Below are 23817 nucleotides of genomic sequence, written 5' to 3'. Positions count from 1 at the left end.
TAACCAATGTCCTGTACAGCCACAACATGACCTCCCAACCCCTATACTCAATGCTCTGACCAATAAAGGAAAGCATACCAAATGCCGCCTTCACTATCCTATCTACCTGCAACTCTACTTTCAAGGAACTATTGACCTGCACTCCAAGGTCTCTTTGTTCAGCAATACTCCCCAGGACCTTACCATTAAGTGTATAAGTCCTGCTCTAATTTACTTATCCAAAATGCAGCATCTCGCATTTATCTAGATTAAACTCCATTGCCACTCCTAAGCCCATTGGCCCATCTGGTCAAGATCCTGTTGTACTCTGAGGTAACCTTTTTCGCTCTCCACTTTTGATGTCATCTGCAAACTTACAAACATCTTTGGAGTAAAGACATTGAAGCTCCTTTGGACAGCCCTTTGTCTTTTACATATTAGGCTCTATTTAAAACCTTGATACACAAATAATACTTGGTTTAAATGGTGTATGCTGTTACTAATATAGAACTTATACAAAATCCGTATGACAAAATTGGGTGAAGTTGCGAGGAAGATGCAAGAGCATTCAGACAAGTTGAGTGAGAAGACAAACACATGAGAGATGCACTACAATGTGGCTAAATGTGAAGTTATACACTTTGCTGTGAAAAGCAGAAAGGAAGTGTATTATTTAAACAGTGATATAATGGGAAATGCAAATGTACCAAGTGACCTAATTGTCCTTGTTCAGCAGTCAATGAAAGTAGACAGGCAGTAGATGCAATTAGGAAGACAAATGGAACATTAGCCTTCATTGCAAGCGGGTTTGAGTTCAGAAATTGGAATGTCTTATTGCATTATACAGGGGCTTGGTGAGACCACTCTGGATATTGCATGCCATTTTGGTCTTCCCACCCAAGGCAGGTTGTACTTGTCGTAGCAGGTAGTGCAGCTGAGGTTCTGAGGAAGGCAAGACTGTCCTATGATAAGAGATTGGTGCCAATGGGCCTGGATTAATGGAAGTTTAGAAAACTGAGAGGGGATCTGATTGAAATATTTAAAATTCTAATAAAGCTGGACAGACCAGATGCAGAGAGGATATTTTCCCAGCTGATTTAATGATGAATATGGTCATGGAAGGAGATTTCACGAAATAGTTTAAAACAGATATGACTATTTGCATTTGATTGCATGGGTTATGCATCAGGTAAAAAATCAATATTATATCAATTCACTGCAAGATAATGTGGAATTGCAGAAAGGACATGGTCATTGGGTTCAATGCCAAGAAAAAAGCTATGTCATATGCATTATCTAAAATATATGTAGCAGACAGCTTTAAGTTTTGTAATAAAAATTTCCAACAAGTAAATAAAAGACCATAAACAAAAAGAGAAATTGCTGGAATAGCTCAGCAGATCTGCAGCATCTGTGGAGAGAAATCAGAGTTAATGGTTCGGGGTCCAGTGACCCTCAGAACTGATGATAGCTCAGTAAATGTTGGTTTATGTGCAGAAGATAGGGTGAGGGCGGGGTGGGGGGGGGTGTCGGGTGTGCAATAAGGAGTAAATAATAGGTGTGGATAGCATCTGCAGTTCTTTTGGTTTTTAAATAAAAGACCATGTTTTAAAGTTGTCTTTATTGGGGATTCCACATTCAATAAACAATACCCAAACCAAACAGAATTCATTTGAAGATAAATCATTGGTATCACAACAAAAATACTAGAGATATAGTTTTCCAATTGTTTATTCACTGAATCCTGGAGCATGTAAGTTGTGTGTAGGATTCTTATTTGCAGAAGGACATAAATAAATTTGAAGGAATCTGAAGACACGGTGCGCAATCGACACAGGAGATAAACCAGTGTCACATCCTTAATCAAAGGTTGGGAATGGGAATCACTTAAGCAAAAGAGGAAAGGGTATTCTGATCATGTGTCATTAAAATATGGAATGGACTGGTGGGAATTGACAGAAACTAGCACCTGATACTCTCTGGCAGTAACAAAATGTGGGGTAGTCATCTATGCAAACTGCAAAGATCACATGTTTCTATGACAGTGTATCAACAATCTTTCTCCCTGAGGATAGCACCATAACGGAGCAAAGAACCAAAGGAAATAACAAGGCCATCAATTAAGATGCTCAACACCAATCTTTGGATTATTTCCATTTCAAAGTTTTCATTATCAGCACTACTAGTCTGCAGCTCATAACTAGTTCAGTTAGTACTATATAATAGGCAAAAGTGAGGACTGCAGATGCTGGAAACCAGAGTTTAGATCAGAATGGTGCTGGAAAAGCACAGCAGGTCAGGCAGCATCCGAGAAGCAGGAAAATCGACGTTTCGGGCAAAAGCCCCTCATCAGGAATCTATGTTAGCCAAGTACTCTGATGCTGACACAATGAAAGAGCAAAATCATAGCTTTTTAAACTTTTATTCAACCTGCAAATCTTTCTGAAATATCAGAAGATTGGATGCAATTGTACTCAACTAGGAGCATAATATATTGGATATCTGTAATGTTTTTCAGTGAGGCTGGTATACACCTACTGAAATATTTCTAACAATATTGTGGTCCCTCTTTTCTTATGACTGGAAATACTAACTTGCATACAAACTGGTGAGCTATTGCAAGCACAGAATATTTTGAAGAAGCCATCTCTGTAAATGTACTCACAATTTTAGAATTATTAGTCAGAATGAAAAAATAGTTAATAACATTGCAAAAGGAATATACACTATACTGTGTACTTTGTGGAAAAAAATGGCTTACAATTGAAGTGGGAGTCGGAGAGAAGCTGTCCAGAAAGGCTGACATGGTTGAACAGTTGGAGGAATCAGAAGTTAAAAGCAACCTTAATCACCCCCACAAATTCATTCCCAATGCTAAAAAGGGACATGTGCTTGGATTGGACTAGTAATCCAGATCGTGTGAGTTTAGATCCTGTATTGCAGTTAGAGAATTTGAATTCAGTTTGTTTTTACAAAATGTAAAGCTAAACAAAAAGAATAAGCTGAAAAAAATGACCACATTGAACTAATGTAAATGCACAATTGTTTCAATTATATTCTCTGAAAAATTGGATTGCATGACCTCAGGACACTCAAATATATTTTACAGCCAATTCTGTACTTTTGAAGTGTAATCACTGTTGTCAAGTCACAGCAGCCAAATTATGTGCAATGATGCACAAATGGCAATTCAATAAGTAACCAGAAAGCACACTACATCAGACATTCCAATAGTTTTAAACAATGCACAAAAAATACTTTTGCTAATATCAAGCATTATCTCATAGCCACAAACACAGACATGTCCAGGAAACCTTTAATTGTTGCAAGAGAAAGCTTAATATCAACTGAAATAAGAGTTATATATTGGATAAGGCAGATCAGTGGTTAACTATAAGAACACATCCTAAATACTATTTAAGGTTAGGTCATTATTAATGACTTGTTTACCATTTGCCTTGTACTTTGTGCTTTTTTGCACATTCTGAAGTGAAATAGTGGCTCAGTGGTTAGCACTGCTGCCTCACAGCACTAGGGACTCAGGTTTGATTCCTGCTTCAGGCGACTGTATGTGTGGAATTTGCACATTCTTCCCCCTGTCTGCATGGGTTTCCTCTCGCTGCTCTGGTTTCCTCCCACATTCCAAAGATGTGCAGGTTAGGTGAATTGACCATGCTAAATTGCCCATAGTTTTAGGTGCATTAGTCAGGGGGAATGGGTCCGGGTAGGTTACTCTTTGGAGGGTCGGTTTTGTCTTGTTGGGCCAAAGAGCCTGTTTCCATACTGTAGGGAATCTAATCTAATCTATTACCATGTCCATACTCAGTCATAATGGAACATCCTGTATTGATATGTTAAGGAGAGGAAGAGAGTGCAGGGTTGGGCCTTGTCTGGTGGTGGTTGCAGGGGAATGGTCGAATTGTATTGATAAAATGGTGGGTTTGGTGAGTAAAAAATGAGGTCTGCAGATGCTGGAGATCACAGCTGCAAATGTGTTGCTGGTCAAAGCACAGCGGGTCAGGCAGCATCTCAGGAATAGAGAATTCGACGTTTCGAGCATAAGCCCTTCATTCCCACCTGCTGTGCTTTGACCAGCAACACATTTGCAGCTGGGTTTGGTGAGTGGTTGGATCTGATCTAGTCATGGTTGGGAGGGGGAGGGTCAAGTCGTGTTGATTCCAGTGGCAGGTTTGGTGATGGTGGTTCAGTCTGGTCTGGTGGTGGGGTGGGCTGGTTGGAGGTGGAGCAGAGTGAGGAAAGGGTGGAAGGAGCAATGGGAAAAGGGGTTGGGGTCCTGGGGGTTCAGGTCAACATCTGAGGGAGGTGAAAATGATTCAGTTGAACAGTCGCTCAGTGGTTAGTCTTTGCATGTGGTAGTCTGTGTTTTCCTAAGTAATTATTTTACTTAATTGCATTGGATCCCTTTGAATTTTCCAGATTAATTGGAGATTTTTGAAGGGATCTAGGCAGAGTGGAATTGCTCAGTACAACCTTCAACTTCCCAGGGAATTCCTTCAGAGACTGCTCTGAGGAAGATTCTGCAGGACCATCACATGCAATTCCCATCTACACTGGAATAATGACTGTCAGGGTATTGGAGAATCAGCATTGTCTCAGCATGCTACTGTCCCACTGAACTCATCTCTACCTACCTCGACACTGTCCTATCCCCTCTAGTCCAGGAACTCCCCACATACGTTCGAGACACCACTCATGCCCTCCACCTCCTCCAAGACTTCCGTTTCCCCGGCCCCCAACGCCTCATCTTCATGGATATCCAATCCCTCTACACCTCCATCCGCCATGACCAGGGCCTCCAAGCCCTCCGTTCTTTCCTTTCCCGACATCCCCAACAGTACCCTTCCACCGACACTCTCATTCGTTTGGCTGAAATGGTCCTCATCCTTAACATTTTCTCCTTCAAATCATCCCACTTCCTCCAGACCAAAGGAGTAGCCATGGGCACATGTATGGGTCCCAGCTATGCCTGTCTCTTTTGGCTATGTAGAACAGTCAATCTTCCGTAATTACACCGGCACCACTCCCCACCTCTTCCTCCGCTACATTGATGACTGCGTTGGCTCCACCTCATGCACCCGCGAGGAGTTTGAGCAATTCATCAACATCACCAACACATTCCACCCTGACCTTAAATTTACCTGGACCATCTCTGACACCTCCTTCCCCTTCCTGGACCTTTCCATCTCCATTACTGACGATCGACTTGACACTGACATTTTTTACAAACCCACCGCATCCCACAGCTACCTGGATTACACCTCTTCCCACCCTACCTCTTGCAAAAATGCCATCCCGTATTCCCAATTCCTCCGCCTCCGCCGTATCTGCTCCCAAGAGGACCAGTTCCACCATAGAACACACCAGATGGCCTCCTTCTTTAGATACCACGATTTCCCTTCCCACGTGGTTAAAGGTGCCCTCCAATGCATCTCATTCACATCCTGCACCTCCACCCTCAGACCCCACCCCTCCAACCGTAACAAGGATAGAACGCCTCTGGTGCTCACCTTCCACCCTACCAACCTTCACATAAACCAAATCGTCTGCCGACATTTCCGCCACCTCCAAAAAGACCCCACCACCAGGGATATATTTCCCTCCCCATCCCTTTCCGCCTTCCACAAAGACTGTTCCCTCCGTGACTACTCGGTCAGGTCCATGCCCCCCTACAACCCACCCTCCCATCCTGGCACTTTCCCCTGCCACCGCAGGAATTGTAAAACCTGCGCCCACACCTCCTCCCTCACCTCCATCCAAGACCCTAAAGGAGCCTTCCACATCCATCAAAGTTTTACCTGCACATCCACTAATATCATTTATTGTATCTGTTACTCCCAATGCGGTCTCCTCTACATTGGAGAGACTGGACGCCTCCAAGCAGAGCGGTTTAGGGAACATCTCCGGGACACCCACACCAATCAACCACACCACCCTGTGGCCCAACATTTCAACTCCCCCTCCCACTCTGTCGAGGACATGGAGGTCCTGGGCCTCCTTCGCCGCCGCTCCCTCACCACCAGACGCCTGGAGGAAGAACGCCTCATCTTCCGCCTCGGAACACTTCAACCCCAGGGCATCAATGTGGACTTCAACAGTTTCCTCATTTCCCCTTCCCCCACCTCACCCTAATTCCAAACTTCCAGCTCAGCACTGTCCCCATGACTTGTCCGACCTGCCTATCTTCTTTTCCACCTATCCACTCCACCCTCTTCTCTGACCTATCACCTTCATCCCCTCCCCACTCACCTATTGTACTCTATGCTACTTTCTCCCCACCCTCCTCTAGCTTATTTCTCCACCCTTCAGGCTCTCTGCCTTTATTCCTGATGAAGGGCTTTTGCCCGAAACGTCAATTTTACTGCTCCTTGGATGCTGCCTGAATTGCTGTGCTCTTCCAGCACCACTGATCCAGATATTGCAAAATCAGGCCTATTTTCTTCAATTGATGCTCTTGGGGCAGAATTTGTACTGTCAAATAGAGGTGTTCATATGCAACTGGGATTGAGTGGTTAGAGCTCTGAAAAAGGGATGTCAGGTTAGGAGAATGACATTCCCACTTCAGTGTTTACTCACTCAAATTTACAGGTGAGTGGGGAGCTGTGCAACTTAATCGTTAGAATAAAACAAGTTGCTGGAGATCTGAAACAAAAGCAGCAATTACTGGAGAAACTCAGCATGTTTAGCAGCATCTGTGGGAACAAAACAGATTTAATGTTGAGGATCCAGTGAGTGAAGTGATGAAAAGGTCACCTGGCTTGAAATGTTATCTCTGCTTTCTCCCTACAGATGCAGCTAGACCTGTTAAGTTTCTCCAGCTGTTTAGTTTTTGTTAATAATTAGAATATTCAAAAAGGCAATTATCTGAGAATTTAACCCAAAATTCTAGCTTTAAGAGCCAGGGTTTTTCAAACTGAATGCACCTATCAAAATACTGTCAAAAACGCACACACGTACCCTCTTCTGCTCCATGCTTTGGGAAAAAAAATGATTTTCTCACCTTGCAATTTTGTCTTTTGGAAAACTCTTTAAAACTGTGCACTCTGGTTGCGAAGGAACTAAATATTTGTCTCCCATTTAACTTCCAAGTTTAAGTGATAAAGAAAATAATATTGTAATAAGATAGGATAACAATGCCAATTGCTGGAAGTTAAATAGGAGGCCTATTGTTAGTATTAGGAAAGCCTCAGGATTCCTCACAAAAGCTTGCATTAAGGAAGGAAATAGATGTTAAATCATTATTTGTATTACAAAGGGAATACGCTTCTTTGGAATCTATCAGGAAGGGATTGCTTCCTCAGCAGCATCAATAAAAATCTTCAATTATTAATAAGAGGATCAGATCATTGGATGTCCAAAATATTTTATTTCGTAACACCTGAAGATATAGGAGCAGAATTAGACCATTTGGCCCATCAAATTTACTCTGCCATTCGATCACAGCTCCACAACCACAGTTTCTCAACCCCATTCTCCTGCCTTCTCCCCACTGCCATTGATTCCCTTACCAATCAAGAAGCTATCTCTGACTTAAATACACTCAATAAATTGGCTTCCACAGCCCTCTGTGGCAATGAACTCAACAGATTAACTACCCTCTGGCTGAAAAAATTCCTCTTCATCTAAGTTCTGAAGGGTCATTAAACATCATTTGAATTATCAATATTTCCTTATTATTAACCTACCTCTCCAAATGAAGGAGGTAAACAAGTAAAGATATTGAGACAAAGTGGAGTAAGTCAGTCACTAATGTTGGCCAATGATACACTATATCTTCCAAAATGGTTACTGAAGGAGAAAATTGGAGGTAGACATAGAGGTTACAACTTCACTTCTTGTATGGAGTCTGTAGAGTCATAGAGTCATAGAGTCATAGAGTCATAGAGTCATACAGCATGGAAACAGACCCTTCAGTCCACACTAACCTACTTCTCAAACTAAACCAGTCTCACCTGTCTGCATTTGCTATCCAGCTCATCTGTGCCTCTCATGGTTTTGTAAATCTCCATGAGGTCACCCCTCAACCTCCTAAACTCCAGTGAGAAAAATCCCAGCCTATTTTTAAAGCTGAAGCCCTCCATTCCTGGCAACATCCTGGTAAATCTTTTCTCCAGTTTAATAATATCCTTCCTATATCAGGGTGACCAGAACTGCACACAGTACTCCAGAATAGGCCTCACCAACATCCTGTGTGTCCTCAGCATTACATTCCAACTTTTATACTCAAGGCTTTGAGCAAAGAAGGTGAGTGTATTAAATGCTTTGTGAACCACCCTGTCTACCAGTGATGCAAATTTCAAAGAATTACGTACCTGAATCCCTCAGTCTCTCTATCCTACAATACTACCCAGGGTCCTACATTAATTGTACATGTCCTGTCTTTTTTTTTGTTTTACCAAAATGCAACGCATTACATTTATCCAAATTTAACTCCATCTGCCACTCCTCAGCCCATTGACCCAATAAGAAGTTATCGTCAGAATAGTTCAAAAATATTGGCATCACCAAGGCTGCTGAAATAACTGGAAGAAATAAATGTAGCAGAGGTACTTGAGGAGGAGTATAATGGACTTTTCCTGACTGTGTTGTCATTAGATTTCAAACCCATTGGATTACACAGGAAGTACTGTCATCTTCGAAAAAGGGAGATGAGTGGAAACGCAGTTGTGGGCTGCAATTTTTGAAAGATTGAATGTTAAGAGAATGAAGTTGACATATATAGCTGATCATCTTTAATAGAAATGCAAAAAATATATTCTGAACTTTGAGAGTTATACCAAACAGTTTTAAATAAGAAATTGAGTCACAAAGAATATTTGAGTATTTCTCTTCAAAAGATGAAGTGTTAAGATGGAAATGCAGTCCATCTTAAATACCAGTCAATGAGAAATAGACAGTTGTCCTTCAAATGGCAATCCATTTGAGTATTGTGCCAATGTTTTATGAGTAGTTCAGGGAATTCCAATAGCAAACTACTAGGGATTAGGAAAGCACAGTTGAAAATATTAAAATATTAAAACATTGTTGGGCTTCAATTTCCACCAGGAAGAAAGAAAACCCCCAAATGGCCAGTGACAAGCAATGCCCTTCACATCAAAGGACAATACTGTGACCTGCTGGTTATACATATATTTTTCTTTTTTTTTCTCCTTCACGCAAAATCACCAACAAAAATCAGTCTCCTCTCCTCTCCTATTTAAAGAGCAGAGTCCGTTACTCCACACCGATTCCACCTCCCTCAGAGGCAGCTCTCAGTGTGAACACTCCTGTTTCTTTTATTTTTCTTTACTTGCACGCAGTTCACTGGCTGGAGCCAGCCAGCTCGGAGTCGGTCACCTGAACTAAAGAGATACTAATCTCCTGGTTATATTTTGTGTGTGTGCAGGTGTGAGACACAGTAAAGACAACAGGTGTACAAATCTTTATTCAATTCCCACCATCAGGAAGAAAGGAAACACCCAAGTGGCCAGTGACAAACAATGCCCTTCACATCAAAGGGCAATGCTGCAACATACTTTTTTTCTTTAAAAAAAGGACTTCAAAATAACCTCTTCCTCCTCAATGCAAAGACACCAAAAAAAAATCAGTCTCCTTTTCTCTTTAAAGAGCAGAGTGCTTCACTCCACACTGGTTCCAGCTCCCTCAGAGTCAGCTCTCAACGTCATCCCCTGTTTATTTTTTTCCTTTGGTTTTCTTCTTTTCTCCCCAGTGCCCATATTGTGTATGTGCATTGTGAGAGACAGTGAAAGACAACATGTGTACAAATCTTTATTCAATTTCCACCACCAGGAAGAAACTAGACACCCAAGTGGCCAGTGACAAGCACTGCCCTTCACATCAAAGGGCAATGCTGCTACCTCCTAGTTTTTTTTTATTTTAATTTTTTAAACTGTTTCTTTATTTTTCCTTTTTTGTGTAGTATCCCATCACCAAGTCACCCTTTATTTACATCTGCAGAGTCTTTGACACTGATCCAGCTCTCTCAAAGCCAGCTCTCAGAGTGAACAGAATCTTTGACACTCGTGTTATTTTCTTTCTTTTTTCTTTTTTTCTTCTATTACCCTCACATTACCGCCTAACTGTGGCAGTGTGGAAATAAAAAGAAAGAGAAAGAGGAAAATATATATATATAACCAGGAGATCACAGCATGGACCCTTGGTTGTGAAGGGCACTGCTTGTCACTGGCCACTTGGGTGTTTCTTTTCTTCCTGATGGTGGAAATTGAATAAAGGTGCGTACCTTGAGTCTTTCACTGTGTCTCACACCTGTACACACACAACTTGGGTGCTGGGGAAAAAAATAAGCATTACCGCAGTTAGGTGGTAATGTGGGGGTAATAGAAGAAGAAAAAAAGAAAAAAGAAAAAAAAACTGTGGTAGTGCTTATTTTTCCCCCAGCACCCATGCTGGGTGCATGCGCAGGTGTGAGACGCAGTGAAAGACACAAGGTGTACGCATCTTTATTCAATTTCCACCATCAGGAAGAAAAGAAACACCCAAGTGACCAGTGACCAGCAGTGCCCTTCACAACCAAGGCTCCATGCTGCGATCTCCTAGCTATGTATATTTTTTCTTTTTTTATTTTAAAAATTTTTTCTCTCTACCCCGCACTACCGCCTCACTGCGGTAGTGCTTATTTTTTCCCCAGCACCCATGGTGTGTGTGTGCGCGAGTGCGAGACGCAGTAAGAGACACAAAGTGCACAAATCTTTATTCAATTTCCACCACCAGGAAAAAAAGAAACACCCAAGTGACAAGTGACCAGTGACCAGTGACCAGCAGTGCCCTTCACAACCAAGGCTCCATGCTGCGATCTCCTAGCTGTATTTCTTTTTTTTTTTTTTTTTCTTCTTGCAAAGGAAATTGCTCCACAAGGAACAAAGAGTGAGCATTTGAAGAGATGGAAGCTAATTTATTTTTTTCTTCTTTTTTCTTTTTTTTCTTTTTTTTATTAACCCCCCCCACACTACCGCCTAACTGTGGTAGTGCTTATTGTTCCCCAGCACCCATGGTGTGTGTGTGTGTAGTTGTGAGACACAGTGAGAGACACGAATCTTTATTCAATTTCCACCACCAGGAAGAATGGAAAACACCCGAGTGGCCAGTGACAAGCAGTGCCCTTCACATCAAAGGGCAATGCTGCGTGACCAAAAAACTGAAGGGGAGGGCAGGGATTAAACATCTCCTGTTTTTTTTTTTTCATTAACCCCCCACACTACCGCCTAACTGCGGTAGTGCTTATTATTTTTATCCCCAGCACCCATGGTGTGTGTGTGCAGGTGTGAGACACAGTGAGAGACAAGGTGTACAAATCTTTATTTAATTTCCACCACCAGGAAAAGTAGGAAAACACCCGAGTGGCCTGTGACGAGCAGTGCCCTTCACATCAAAGGGCAATGCTGTGTGATCAAAACAGTGAAGGGGAGGGCAGGGACTAAATCAAAATAGAGTTGGAGGGGGAAATGATGCACTCCACTCCCTGCGGCGCCCACCTCTCCCTGAACAACTCCAGGGTGTTGGTGGACACCGCGTGCTCCTTCTCCAAGGACACCCGGGCCCTAACGTAACCGCGGAAGAGGGGCAGGCAGTCGGCCCTAACGACCCCCTCCACGGCCCGCTGCCTGGACCTGTTTATGGCCAGTTTGGCCAGGCCCAGGAGCAGACCCACGAGGAGATCTTCAGACCTGCCCTCCCTCCTCCGCACCGGGTGCCCGAAGATCAGGAGCGTGGGACTGAAGTGCAAACAAAAGCAGAGGAGGAGGTTTTTAAGAAAATCAAAAAGGGAGTGCAAACGCCCACACCCAATATACACATGGTCCACGGACTCCACAGCGCCACAGAACAAGCAGTTGGGCTGGGAGTCCGTGAACCACCGCAATCTGCGGTTGCAGGGGACTGCTGCGTGCAACACCCTCCACCCCAGATCCCCGAGAGAAAGGGGGAGGACTCCTGCGTAGAGGGCCCTCCACTGGGGACCCCCACCGCCCAGTGGCAAATGGGCACGCCAGGGCGTGTCCGGGCGGTGGATGAGGGAGAAGAGGTGGACGGTGTGCAGCAGCAGTCTGTACAGGACCCGCCTTTTAACGTCCTTGAACGGGACAAACCTAAAATTACGGAGGCGGCTCAGGTTGTGGGGCACAGGCTCCCGCGGGAAGTACGGGACCCTGGGGCCGATGTGAAATTCCGTCCGGGCAGGGGTGAGCGCGGACGGGATCCCACCGCACACCTGAGCGTCCTCCAACTGGTGCACTACGTCGGGTCCGAGCACCGCCGTTTTAAGGCGTCGGATGCCGGTGGCCACGTACCGGACGTCTACCGCTGCCCTGCTCGCTATGTCTTGCGGCAACGTCCAGCCCAGGCCCCCGGCACCCAGCACGTCCCCGACCCTGGTCACCCTCGCCGCCACGGCCCTCCCCTCCGACAGCCACTCGAACCCGCGAGCACGGAGGTGCGGATTCCTGAGCAACGGCTCCCTGACGACAGCCGCTACTCCTGCCGGAGGGTAGGCGCGACGCGATTCGACCATGTTCCAGACAGTGATCAGGTCCTGGTAAAAGACAGGCAGCACCTTGAGGGCGACCTCCAAACCGTCACGATCGACGAACAGGAGCTGCGTGTCGTAGTTGAGGTTACGCACCTGGCGGAAAAAATACGTCGCCAGGGCGCACCACCTAGGAGGAGGCTCGACGTAAAGGTATCGCTGCAAGGTCTGAAGGCGGAAGGTCGCGACCTGGGTGCGGACGCACACCAGCGACTGACCGCCCTCCTCAATGGGGAGACTCAGAACCTGCGCAGCGACCCAGTGCATCTTTTTGTCCCAGAAGAAGTCGACCAACGTTCTCTGGATGTCAGCGACAAAGCCAGGAGGAGGGACCAAAGTGACCAGCCGGTACCACAGCATGGCGGCCACCAGCTGGTTTATGACCAGCACTCGGCTCCTGTAAGATAGCACTCGGAGCAGTCCTGTCCAGCGGCCTAGGCGAGCCGAGACTTTGGCCTCCAGCTCCTGCCAGTTGGCCGGCCAGGATTCCTCGGTCGGGCTGAGGTAGACCCCCAGGTAGAGGAGATGGGTGGTACTCCAGCTGAACCCCCGAAACTCCTCCGGCAGGGAGTCCACCCGCCACGGACCCACCAGTAGCCCGGAACATTTGGCCCAGTTGATCCTGGCGGAAGACGCCGCCGAGTACACGGCCTGGCACTCGCGCATCCTCCCCAGGTCAGCCGGGTCGGTGAAAGTGAGGAGCACGTCGTCGGCGTAGGCCGAGAGGACCACCCCCGCGCCCGCGCCGCGCAGAACCAGCCCCGACAACCTCCTCCGCAAGAGGCGCAGGAAAGGCTCCACGCACAGGGAATACAGTTGGCCGGACAGGGGGCAGCCTTGACGCACTCCTCTCCCGAAGCGAAGGGGCGCCGTCAGGGACCCGTTAACTTTAACCAGACACTCTGCGGCGGCGTACAAAAGTCGGATCCGGGCGACGAACTGCGTCCCGAACCCGAACGCCCGCAGAGTCCCGAGCAGGTACTCGTGATCGACCCTGTCGAACGCCTTCTCCTGGTCGAGAGACAGGAAGGCGCTCGGCAGACCAGCCCGTCGACAGAAATGGATCAGGTCCCGGACCAGATGGACGTTGTCTTGTATCCTCCGGCCCGGGACCGTGTAGGACTGGTCCGGGTGAATCATGTGGGCCAGCACGGAAGCCAGGCGAGAAGACAACACCCTGGCAAAGATTTTGTAGTCCGTGCTGAGGAGGGAGACCGGACGCCAGTTCTTCAAAGAACGAAGGTCCCCCTTCTTTGGCAGCAGGACGATGACCGCCCTGCGCCAAGAAAGGGGCAGCTCTCCGGCATTTAGACACTCCCCCAGGACCCGTGCGTAGTCGCTCCCCAGGACGTCCCAGAACGCCCTGAAGAACTCCACAGTCAGCCCGTCCAGCCCCGGGGATTTGCCCCGCGAGAGCCGGTCGAGGGCGCCGGTCAGCTCCTCTAAGGTGACGGGAGCGTCGAGCCTTCCGGCGTCCTCCGGGCTGAGCTGCGGCAGGTCCTCCCACAGAACTCTGCGAGCGTCCTCGCTGGACGGATCCGGAGAGAACAGGGCCGTGTAATAGGATCGGACGTGGGCCCTGATACCCTCCGGATCCGAGACGAGGGACCCGTCGTCGGCCAGCAGCACAAGGAGCTGCTGACGGGTGCCACGCCTTTTTTCCAGCGAGTAGAAGAAGGGGGAGCCGCGGTCCAGGTCCTGGAGGAGCTGGAGCCGCGACCTCACGTACGCGCCCCGAGCCCCGACGAGCTGCAGGTCCCGGAGCGCGGCCTTCTTCTCTTCGTACACCCCGCGCAGGGCCGGGTCCGCGTCGGGCTGACCGAGGCGTGACTCCAGGTCGAGCATCTCCCTCTCCAACTCCCTGATCCTGGATTTCCGCCTCTTTGTCGACCCCCTCGCGTACTCCTGACAGAAGACGCGGACGTGAGCCTTGCCCACGTCCCACCATAGCCTCAGGGAGGGGAAGCTTCCCCGCTTCCTTCTCCAGCCGGCCCAGAAACGACGAAACGAGTCCCGGAACCGCTCGTCCTCCAGCAGCAGGTTGTTAAAGTGCCAGTACGCGGAGCCCAACCTGGCGCCGAACGGAAGGAGTTCCGCCCACACCAGGTGATGGTCCGTGCACGACACCTGCCGCGTGGAGGCCTTCGGAAAGCAGGAGGCGTACGCCCGCGAAACGTACAGGCGGTCGATTCTGGACGCTCCGACCCCAGGCCTCACGAAGGTGAAGGCGATGGAGTCAGGATGGAGATTCCGCCAGACGTCCACCAGGTCCAAGGACTTGACCAAGTCCCCCAACCTCCTCCCCGACGCCGAACTCGTGCGGGCACCGCCGTGGTCCCTGTCCTCGAGGACGCAGTTAAAATCTCCCCCGAGGACGACGCACTGGTTCTCGTCGATGGAAGCGAGATGAGCGGACACTTCTTCGAAGAAGCTCGCTTGCCTCGGCCCGGCCAGGGGAGCGTAGACGTTCACCAAGTGAAGCACCGCGCCCCCCAGCCGAACCGTCAGGTGAAGCAAACGGCCTGGCACTGGCTCCCTGACCCCCAAGATCTCCGGCTGAAAATGCGGGGCCAACAAGATAGCCACCCCGCCAGATCTGCGGGTGAGGTGACTCATGTAGACCCCCCCTCGCCACTCCAGGAGCCAGGTGGCTTCGTCTCCCGGGGTAGTGTGGGTTTCTTGCAGGAAGCACACCGCATACCTCCCGTCCCGAAGGACCGAGAGGGTCTGGAATCTGCGCTGTGACTCCCTGCTGCCGTTGATGTTGAGGCTGGCTATAGTTGTCTCCATGTCGGAAGTATAGTACAACCACCACCAGTACACACAGTTAAACTATGTACATATTTACTGGGAGGACGAGAGAGGGGCACAGAAGTCCCTCGCCCTCACCAGGAGTGCTCCCAGGAAGTTCCTGACTCGCTTTCGCTCATTGACGTCAAGTCCGGGCGCCTGGCGCGCAGCGTGGGCCGACCAGTAGACTCTTTCGAAGGAGCTCCAGCGGTCGAGCGCCAGTTGGGCTCTATCCCGGCGACTCCGAGTTTCCTCGACAAATTCCCGGAGTTCCTCGAGGGGGATGAGGGGGAGATCGGTGGGGGGCACCTGGGACTCGAAAATCTCGCTGGAGACGGACTCCGCGTCGTCCCCGGTGTCCGCCACCGATCCAGAACCCTCCTCCGGGAGGTCGCCTTCGGTCACCGACCCCTCCCCCACCAAGAGGATGGGGGCTGGTCCGGCACCGCCAACTGGCCTCAAACCTCCAGTGACCCCACCCCCAGGGTCACCTTCCGTATCTTCCTCGGCGCACCCCTTCCCGGAATGCCCCGAGTTCGGGTCGCCGGGCGGCAGAGGCTCGGGGCCCCGCTCCTCTCCCGACACCGGGACGCCCGGCTCCTCGGGGAAAAGGTCCTCCCCCAGGGCCAAGGCCCCCGGAAAAACAGTCTGGGAGGGAGGAGCAAGGATAACACCTTCCTCCCCACCACCGCTCGACGACCCAATACTGAAAAGAAGGCGGTCGCCTGCACCATGGCCTGTGATAGTATTAAAATCCTCCCCAGGGGCTGGAGGAGTTATGGCGGTGGAAGGCCCGGCTGTCGCCCCTGGGGGTTTGGGCAGGTCGGGCCATGGTGCAGGACAGTGGGGGGGCACCGTCGGCTCATCCCCTGGAGAGGGGCAGCGCCGCCGGCGCGCTGATGGGATTTCTCCCCCCTCCAAGGGCCAGTGCCTCTTCCCCAGAGAGACAGGGGGGAGTTTATGAGCCTTCGCCTCCCCGCCCGCCTTGGTGGTCATGGGGCCCGAGGTCCCTCCCTCCAGCCTTTCCCGGAATATGATTGGCTGGGGGAATTCAGGGGGCGTGGCCATGGTGGGGAGGGTCAGCTGTGTCACTTCCTGCCCCGCCCCTGGTATATCAGGTGATGGCGGGCGGGGCCGGGGCCCAGTTCCCTCTCCAGGGCCCAGAGACACGGTCGCTGCAGGAAGTGCAGCAGCGATGGTTCCCCCCAGGTTAGTGCCAGGGGGTGGCTGGGTGGGGCGGGGCTCAGTTTCTGGAGGGGGGGTTGAAGCCCCAGGAGTTTCCTTAACGAGGTAGGGGTCGGTGTTGGGGTCGGGGTCAGTGGGACCGGGATCAGGTACGGGTTTGGGGGTTCGGGGGTCAGGGTTCCCGCGCCGGGGCGACGCTGGCACGGCCGCAGGGGCATTGTCGTGCCGGGGCGGGGCAGGTCGTGGGCTACGTGGAGGGGAAGGGGAAGGGGATGGGGATAGGGTGGTCTCCCCGTGGGCGGGCTTGACGCGTTGCGTCTTCCTGAGCGCCTTCCGTTCGGTCGGACGCTCACCCCCCTCCCTGCCAGAGGCTGAGGCATTGGGAGCCTCTGGCTTAGCCCCCGGTGCCGGGGCTTGTGGTGTTGACTTTGGGGGAGGGGGAGTGGGTGCGGCGGCACCACCCGCAGCCGTTGGTGTGGGCTGGGCAGCTTTCTGGGTGGGGCAGTTTTTTCTAATATGCCCCACCTCGCGGCACAGGTGGCACCGCACGCCGTCCGCCGTCCAGAAGGCGCGGTAGGCCGCGCCCTCGTGGAGGATGGTGAAGGATCCCTCCGTGACCTCCTCCCGGGCCAGGCAAATAAACACCTGGCGTCGGAAGGAGTATACATGGCGGAGGGTGGGGTCCTTAAGACCGAGCAGGAGCGGTTGAACACCTGACCGGATCTCCCCCAAGGTGTTGAGGTGGGGAAGAAGGAGCTCGCTGGCAATGAAGGGCGGGACGTTGGAGATCACGACTCTCTGGGCCGTGACCTCCAAAGGGTCGACTGGCAAATATGTCCCGCCCACAGTGAGCCCCCTCTCCACGGCCAGGTGGACCGCCTGCTCGGTCTTAAGGAAGAAGACGGCCTTCCCGTACATGCGGGCCGCAGCGACGATGGCCAGTGGGCCGACCACACCAGCCATGGCCTTACTGCAGGCCTCGATGGTCATGTTGGGATGGGGATAGGCCTTGACCCCCAGGCGTTTGGTCAGGTGCCTGAAGGGGGATGCGGTTGCGGCCGGGGTTGGGCCAGCCGAGCCCAAGGCAGCGGCTACCCCGGCGTAGGTCCGGCTGGGCCCTGCGACCTTCGGGCTCGCCATACTCCGTCGGCCCCTGGCAGCAGCGGTGGAGGTGGGCCTCTGGCAGTAGTAGTAATGGAGTCCTTGGGGAGGTGCCCGAGGCCAGTCACCCGAGGCGAGTCCTAGGCAGCGGTGGAGGAGGCAGGCCTCAGGCAAGTCCTCAGCAGGCCCTCAATTGCAGTGTTGGGGGCAGGCCTGTTGGGGGGGGTCCCCAAGACAAGTCTCAGGCAGCCCCAAAATTAAGTCCTGGGCAGCAGCGGTGGAGGTGGGCCACGGGTCGCAGCAGTGGTGGAGGCTGTGGGGAGTGGCCTCAGGCAAGTCCCAGGCTGCAGTGGTGGAGGCAGGCCTCTGGCGAGTCCCAGGCAGGCCCTCAGTTGGGGAGGGACTCCCAGGCAAGTCCCAGGCAGTGGTGGTGGAGTCAGGCCTCTGGCAGCAGCAGCAGCAGTTGAGGCAGGCCTCTGGCAAATCCCAGGCTGGCCCTTTGTCCCAGCAGTGGAGGCGGACCTGTTGGGGAGGCACCCCCAGGCGAGTTCCAGTCAGCAGTGGTGGAGGCAGGCCTCTGGCTGCAGCAGAAGTTGAGGCAGGCCTCCGGTGAGTCCCAGGCTGGCCCTTGGTCCCAGCAGTGGAGGTAGGCCTCAGGTCACACCAGTGGAGGAGGTTGTGGGAAGGGGCCTCAGGCAAGTCCCAGGCTGCGGTGGTGGAGGGCAGGCCCAGGCGGGGTCCCAGAGACCAGCAGTGGGAGTGGGCCCCAGGTCAGCTCAAACACAGGGCCCAGAACACAAAGCTCTCACCTCCTTCTTCCACCTCCTCCTTGTTCTTCCACCTTCTTCTCTCTTCTCTCTTCAGGCACAACACTGCCACTGGTCCAACTCCTAACTGAGGAAACACCCAAGTGGCCAGTGACAAACAATGCCCTTCACATCAAAGGGCAATGCTGCAACATACTTTTTTTCTTTAAAAAAAGGACTTCAAAATAACCTCTTCCTCCTCAATGCAAAGACACCAAAAAAAAATCAGTCTCCTTTTCTCTTTAAAGAGCAGAGTGCTTCACTCCACACTGGTTCCAGCTCCCTCAGAGTCAGCTCTCAACGTCATCCCCTGTTTATTTTTTTCCTTTGGTTTTCTTCTTTTCTCCCCAGTGCCCATATTGTGTATGTGCATTGTGAGAGACAGTGAAAGACAACATGTGTACAAATCTTTATTCAATTTCCACCACCAGGAAGAAACTAGACACCCAAGTGGCCAGTGACAAGCACTGCCCTTCACATCAAAGGGCAATGCTGCTACCTCCTAGTTTTTTTTTATTTTAATTTTTTAAACTGTTTCTTTATTTTTCCTTTTTTGTGTAGTATCCCATCACCAAGTCACCCTTTATTTACATCTGCAGAGTCTTTGACACTGATCCAGCTCTCTCAAAGCCAGCTCTCAGAGTGAACAGAATCTTTGACACTCGTGTTATTTTCTTTCTTTTTTCTTTTTTTCTTCTATTACCCTCACATTACCGCCTAACTGTGGCAGTGTGGAAATAAAAAGAAAGAGAAAGAGGAAAATATATATATATAACCAGGAGATCACAGCATGGACCCTTGGTTGTGAAGGGCACTGCTTGTCACTGGCCACTTGGGTGTTTCTTTTCTTCCTGATGGTGGAAATTGAATAAAGGTGCGTACCTTGAGTCTTTCACTGTGTCTCACACCTGTACACACACAACTTGGGTGCTGGGGAAAAAAATAAGCATTACCGCAGTTAGGTGGTAATGTGGGGGTAATAGAAGAAGAAAAAAAGAAAAAAGAAAAAAAAACTGTGGTAGTGCTTATTTTTCCCCCAGCACCCATGCTGGGTGCATGCGCAGGTGTGAGACGCAGTGAAAGACACAAGGTGTACGCATCTTTATTCAATTTCCACCATCAGGAAGAAAAGAAACACCCAAGTGACCAGTGACCAGCAGTGCCCTTCACAACCAAGGCTCCATGCTGCGATCTCCTAGCTATGTATATTTTTTCTTTTTTTATTTTAAAAATTTTTTCTCTCTACCCCGCACTACCGCCTCACTGCGGTAGTGCTTATTTTTTCCCCAGCACCCATGGTGTGTGTGTGCGCGAGTGCGAGACGCAGTAAGAGACACAAAGTGCACAAATCTTTATTCAATTTCCACCACCAGGAAAAAAAGAAACACCCAAGTGACAAGTGACAAGTGACCAGTGACCAGTGACCAGCAGTGCCCTTCACAACCAAGGCTCCATGCTGCGATCTCCTAGCTGTATTGGTCAGCCAAGGTGTTCCTGATTGGCTCAGGTTAACAACCTCAATCAAGAACCTCATAGTCAATGAGGTCCACCTGGTCCCAATCAATACAATCAATTAAACCAGTGTCTTTAACTTCAATACCAGCTTTGAAAGAACCATTTAGCAGGATCTTCATAATTTGTGTTAGAATACTACCTAAAATTAGGAGTGACAATATATATCTTCTAACAATTATGATGTATTAGCAAGATTTTCTGAAACAGTTCCTTTGAGGAAATGAGAGCTAAATTGATCATGAAAAGGCTAATTAATTTTTTTGCAATATTTGGATTACACAAAGAAATATGGTAGAAGAATTCAAACTTTACCTTGCAAATTTTTAAAGAAATAATGAATAGTTTAAGAATAAAACGTTTCATGTTCACCTTATCACCCACTATTCATAGAATCCCTATAGTCTGGAAACAGGCCATTTGGCCCAGCAAATCCATACTGATCCTCCAAAGATTATTCCATCCAAACTCATTCCCCTATCCTATTGCTCCACATTTCCCCTGACTAGTGCACCTAGCCTACACATTCCTGAACACTATGGGCATTTTAGCATGGCCAATCACCTAACCTGCTCATCTTTTGACTATCTTAAAGAACATTTTGAAAATGGCATCAAACTTTAAAACTATGATTACAGCTTATTGTCAGCTATAAGCATGCTCCTAATGACCCCATAGGATTTAGTCCTTTTGGACTGAAATGTGAAGATGAGGTGAAGGGACCTTGACCAATGCTTGAGGGCTATGCTTCCAGCCTATGTTTCGTGCGTTGGATATTGTGAATGGGAGGAAAGTCAGAACATGAGTCCAACTGTGTAGAAAGTGAAAAATAAACATTATAACAATGAATCAGATTGAATATTTGAATGTTGATTCTCCAATACTCAGTTCGGATAATGCAAAGGCAATTCAAAGACTAGATGATGTATTATGCTATCCTTCCAAAACGTTTTGAAGTGACTTACAGACTCAATAGTTTTTTTTTGAACTCTCTGCCAAGGGGAACAGGTTCCTCATGTCTACTCTATGTTGACCCCTCACAAGTTTGTATATCTCAATCGTGTTCCCTTGTAGCCTTCTCTGTTCCAAGAAAAACAACCCCAACCACTCCAATCTCTCCTTGTAACTGCAATTCTCCAACCCTCACAACATTCTTGTAAATCTTTTCTGCACTCTCTACAGAGAAATTACATCCTTCCTTTCATGTGATGACCAGAACTGCAACACTTCAGTTGTGACCTCATCAATGTCTTATACAGTTTCATCACTACTTTTGGACTCGAAATCTCTGCCAATGAAGGACAGCATTCCATACGCCTTCATACAACCTTATCTGCATGTACTGCTACCTTTAGGGACTTGCACGTCAAGATCTTTCACGTTGTTGACCCCTCTTAGTATATTCACATTTATTGTGTATTCCCTTTTGATGTTTGATCTCCCTAAATACATTTATTGATGTTGAACTCCATCTGCCACTTTCCTGCCCACTCCACCAACTTATCTATATCATTTTGGAGGAGCACTAATTCTTCAGCCGACGGTGGATGTCACGTGATAATCAGCAGGAAGTTTCCTTGCCCATGTTTAACCTGAAGTCATGAGACTTCATGGTGTCCAGAGTCAATGTTGAGGACTCTCAAGGCAATTCTCTCCCAACTGTGTACTCCTGTGCTGTCCCCTCTGCGGGTCTGTCTTGCTGGTGAGTTTAGGACATTGGTCTATGAGATTTGATTCTGTGAGTATGACTATGTAAGACTGTTGCTTGACTAACCTGTGAGTCAACTCTCCCAATTTTGGTATGAGCCCCCAGATGTTATAGGAAGGACTTTGTAAGGTTGACAGCTTTTTCTGCTGTTGTCTTGATTGACTTGTTTGATCAGCTACAAAGAGCCAATTTTGTTATAAATCTGGTTTAGAGTGAATTTGTCAAAAGTGATTTATTTGAGCCACACTGTGGGACATGGCCAAGTTGCACCTAAAGAAGTGAAACCAAGGGCTAGTTTGAATTTTCCTGTACCAAGGACAAAATGTAAAAAAAATATTGACATGTTGGATTCTCTTGGAGGTTTGTTCAAAACCTCAGCACTGGTACAGGTACCCAATCCTTCATCTGAAATCCCCGGGCTTAGCTGTTTTTTTGGATTTTGGAATAAATGACATTTTCACAGTGAAATAAAAAAAAATTACCGAACAGCAGACCCACGGGTGCCTAGTATGAACACTGAGACGCAATTGACACCTGTCAGTGCTGGGCCACATTGCCACGTCACATCTGAGTGACGGGGTTCAAGTTGGTGCGGAGTTGGGTCACCTACTTGCATGTCAAACAATCTTAGATTGCAGAAAAAACTTCATGAGAAATCTTCGGACTTTGAAGATTTTCAGATTTTGGAATTCAGATAAAGGATTCTGTACCTGTACTTACACTTTTATGACATCTATTAAAGAAAGGCAGAAAATTTGAATGATATTAAGAATGCCAGAATGTATTTGTCAACTTGAAAGCCATGCTAGCAATGCTTGGAGCCTAACATTGAGTATTTGAAATTGTTTTCTGTGAGAAGAAGAATTACGAAAAGTCTTAACATGTAGCTTCCAGCAAAGAAAAATGTTGGTTTTGTGATGTATACCGTAAATAGTTTGCACAAATAAAATAATTGTCCAATTTCTGCCAACAAACAAGACAGACGTTTTGGACTGGTAATATCACTGAAGACACATCACTGTTTACTTTTTTCTTATCTCAAAAATATTCTGCCATATTTGAATAATAAGGATTCCACAAAACTGTCTAAACTAAATAACTGCAGATGCTGGAAATCAGAAACAAAACTAGAAATTGTTGGAAAGCTCAGCAGTTCTGACAGCATCTCAGAAGTTCTGAGGAAGGGTCACTGGACTCAAAACGTCAACTCTGATTTCTCTCCACAGATGTTGCAAGACCTGCTGAGCTTTTCCAGCAATTTCTGTTTTTATTCCCCAAAACTATGTCTAACCACAGGTATCATAATTATTAGTTTTAACTTCTATGGCAAAGATAAAGTATTTTTGATCACCATGAATTATTTACTGAATTCTTCCATACTGTGTGCAGTGGCAGGAAGGTAAAAGATACTTACCCTGGCACTTACTCTGATGCAACTTTCTTATGGCAATACTGGATTTTCCTCCACATGCGATGGTGATGACTTAAGTTGCACCTATGGATCAGAGAACCAGGGTCTGGTGGCATGACCACCTCTGCCTGTCCATCAGGAAGCGGACACCCTCCTTTGCACTATCCCTCAAGCATGACATGCAAGTCTCTGTTAGAGGATCACAATGCCACCATCCCCTTCTCAGATACATTCAGATTCTGTCAGTAAAAGAACAGGAAAGCTATGGTATGCCAGGTATACAGAAGCTTTCAAAGATGGCATGGATGCGGGGAATGACAGTGTCATGGCAGATATCCGCTGAGTGTCGAGTTGTTCTAGGAAGGTACATGGTAGGATAGGACTGGCGTTGGACATGAAAGTCGCCACAGGTAGGTAGCTAAATGAGGAGGGGTTTGTAAGATATGGTGAGAGAACCTGTTAAAATCCCTCCAAAAAAATCTTGACACAATGCAGACAGAGACAAAACAATCCATATAATTCAAACCTTTAAAACTGTGTCCTCACCGAAATTGGGTGAGCTGAGGAATGGCATAGGGTGGGGGAAAATGGGAGGATGGGGTAGTTGAAGGGAGATGAAATGACAAATTCTGAAAATTTCCACCATTTTTGTTGATAGGCATTGGATATCTATGCTATTAAATAATAACCATATATCTCTTGATCAAATAACATGCTTATTCAACCTAAAGGGAGTGGTTGAGGCCAAGACTATTATTTATATTAT

Source organism: Hemiscyllium ocellatum, chromosome 12, assembly GCF_020745735.1.
Source record: "Hemiscyllium ocellatum isolate sHemOce1 chromosome 12, sHemOce1.pat.X.cur, whole genome shotgun sequence".
Classification (NCBI taxonomy): domain Eukaryota; kingdom Metazoa; phylum Chordata; class Chondrichthyes; order Orectolobiformes; family Hemiscylliidae; genus Hemiscyllium; species Hemiscyllium ocellatum.
Note: the sequence above shows the minus strand (reverse complement) of the source record.